Raw genomic sequence first — 3,185 nt, forward strand, 5'->3', positions numbered from 1 at the left:
AATGCCTGTAATGCATGATGATTTATTTTTTTAAAAAAATAACTCTTGTAGTTATCTTGTGAAAATCACAGTTATATTGTAGGGCATTGTTTATAATGAAGTCTATACATTATGAGTGACACGGAGCCATAATTCAGACTACAATTGGTATAATATGCCATTTTATCAAAAACTCTAAAGCAACATTGTTTTGTTGTAAAAATGGATGTTTCATATTAGCTAAAGTATGTCTCTAGACATATTTTTTGTGTTCAGAGAAATGAAGTATTGTCAAAACCCTGTTTTGGCATTTCTTCATTTGTTTAAATATACTGGAAGCCCCCCTCAAGTGAAAGCAGCTGTGTTCTAACCAAAATAATAGTGTCACCCACCTTTTTTATCAGAGTCTATGTGATTACATCAACTGTGAAGCAGACAAAATTTCAGGGAAAAGAGTTTATTCCCATCATTCACGTTGAGAAATGTGGTTCCAAGTAATTCAGTTCTTCTTGTGACTGGGCGGCTATGCTTTCCTGGCGTTCCATCCATTTCAAATGATGGGTAGTTCTTTCTTTCCACATTATATTTCTTCAAGATTCACAGCTGTTCTGAAAAAAATCATTGATTTTAATCTGGGAGGGATGGGATAGAGTGGATGCATATTTGATGTAGATGTTTTCAATGTTTCACTATTAGCTTCTCTTTGTATGTCACTGGGTGCTATTCCTGTTTCGCGATTGATTTCAGGCATCCAGTAACAATTCTACAATTTTTATTGTAGGCTATATCTACCTGTTTTGCATGGACTGAACTATGCCACTCTAGGCTGGTGTTTTCATCTATGGAGTAGCATTGAGCTATACTATAGCGCTTATTATGGTTGGATACCCTAACAGGTCCCTGATAATTTTCAAATATGATTAATTGCAGAGAACTATAGCTTTGTATTTTGGTAGTGTTGCTTATAGCTCAGTGTACAACAAAGTAGCGAGGTTGTCCTTGTTTTGTTTTATTTAACTTTTTTCTTATTTTACTTTAACTTATTTTATTTGGATTTGTGAATTCTTTACAAATGCCAAAATAGCAATCTCTCATGATCCCCCCCCCATATTTGTCGTCAAAAGAGAGTTGAGATAGTTATTAGTTGTTAGTTGATGTATTTGTTTATATGCGGTGTTTAGTTTTTAATATATTATTTAGATGCAAACTGTCCAGAGTAGTGGCTAGCACTAAACAGGTGGTATATAAGTCTAATAAATAAACAAATAAATAAAGAAATAGCTATTAAAGTAAAAAAGAGAAACAATTTCTTTGTTATTGCTCCAAAATGTTTCTGCTCTGTGTGAATGTCATTCAGCCCTGCTACCTTGCAATTTTTAAGCCAATTTTTTTTTATTCAATTCACATAAACTGAATGGTTTTATGTGGTTATTGATCTTCAGTTGCTTATTTCTTCCAGGTCTATTGAAATATGGTGAAGTCTTGCTGTTGTAAGGACTAACTGGAAGGTTTCCACCCAGTTTAGTGTTGCTTCTCTGTTGTTCCATCATGTGCATGTGCTCAGAAACTACTCTGGCTATTGAACTCTGAATATAAAGCCTATTTTTTGCTAATGAAAATGGTCAGGGATTTTAAAGGAAGAGGTTGCATTAGGCATTTTATAAAGAGAGAAACTATGAGATTGCCGAATTATACTCTATACTATCTCTATACTTAACTCTATTATTATTACAACCATAAGTCAGTATTATTAAATAGACAATACTGTACTAAAATACAATAACAAATCATATAATATTTATGATCAATACAAAACAGACTGAAATTCAAATTAAAATTAGATGTGAATTCTTAATCGGATTACTTCAGTGATTAAAGCATCTTGTTTTCTTATTGTGCAAGCTACCGCATAGAATTTTGCAACTTTATCTGTAATTTCACTTGAGAGGATAAAAGAGATGTAAAAAGCATCAGGTCTACCTGGACAATATGTCAAAACTGGGAAAATAAGTAGATTGTGTTGATCTTTACAAAATGTGCAGTACAGTAAGACATGGTCCACGGTTTCCACCATATCAGATTGGCAGGAGCAAAAGCATTGGTTGCAGGGGATACATAAGTATCTTCCCTCTAAACAGGCTGAAGGCAGAATGCTGAGATGAGCCAGAGTAAAAGTTTTCTGGTGTCTTGTGAGTTCTGAATGATAGACATAACCTGCTGGGATAAAGATCTTAATGAGATTCCCAGCCAATCAGTAGTATAGGATCCACACTCTGTCAAGTTAAAGGGCTGTATCCCAGATCTTAGCTGTATCCCAGACCTGCTTCTAATAGTCTTTCTAATAGGCTTTTATAAACCTCAAATGTAACAGGGCTGGAGGGGATAACCCATAAGATAGCTTCAGCAGCACACACTAAAATTGGAATGACACAGAGAAGATCTGCATGGCCCTTGCACAAGGACAACACACAAGTTATTTCAATATCATCCTGTTCTACAGTGGCAATAGACAAAATCTGGAAGTCTGGCTTGGCTAATATAATGCTTCTGTGATGTCTACGAGATCTCTCAGTTGCAAGTCTCAGGCTAGGTATTTTGGGGTGTTGCTGATGCTGTCTGTATGCATTTCTTGAATACATAGTACCTCACAATCAGATGTCTGGCAGAGCATATTTAGTAGCTCATCTTTAATTGTTGACAGGCCCTCAATGTTAAATATTGTTGGTCACTTGCAAATCATTGTTAAAGTCATGTAGTCATTCATCCAGTGGTGATTCTAGAGTTGAAGCATAAATCAGACGGCGGTGCTGTTGCTCACGGAAAACCCAAATGTATTTGTTTTCCTCACATTCTTTGGGGAGGTTCCCTCTATGTCCCTCACCTATCTAATAATAATTTCTCATTCAGATATAGAATCCTATTTATTCAGAACATAGGGAGTGGAATGCAATGGGGAGCCGGCAATCCTTTAGTAACTCAGTGGCACAAATCAACATTGTTTGCACATTAATTCAAAAATATAAAAGCTGATGAGCTTTGTATTATTCTCTCATTTAATGGCTTGGAACCGCCATTTATTATTTGATTACAATATTTGCACCCTGCCTTTCTTTCATGGATCTATCCACACAATGACCATGTTCCATTACCGTAACATCCATGTGAGCTAACAAGCTGAGAAAACAGAGTTGACTATGGCCCCTTAA

General features: G+C 35.6%; 1 pseudogene; it reads left to right on the plus strand.

Annotated features, from left to right (window-relative positions):
- Positions 1 to 2,376: 2,376 nt before the first annotated feature.
- Positions 2,377 to 2,476, plus strand: LOC140707920 (U6 spliceosomal RNA; annotated as a pseudogene).
- The last annotated feature ends 709 nt before the right edge of the window (positions 2,477 to 3,185 follow it).

This window comes from Pogona vitticeps, chromosome 5, assembly GCF_051106095.1.
Source record: "Pogona vitticeps strain Pit_001003342236 chromosome 5, PviZW2.1, whole genome shotgun sequence".
Taxonomy (NCBI): Eukaryota; Metazoa; Chordata; class Lepidosauria; order Squamata; family Agamidae; genus Pogona; species Pogona vitticeps.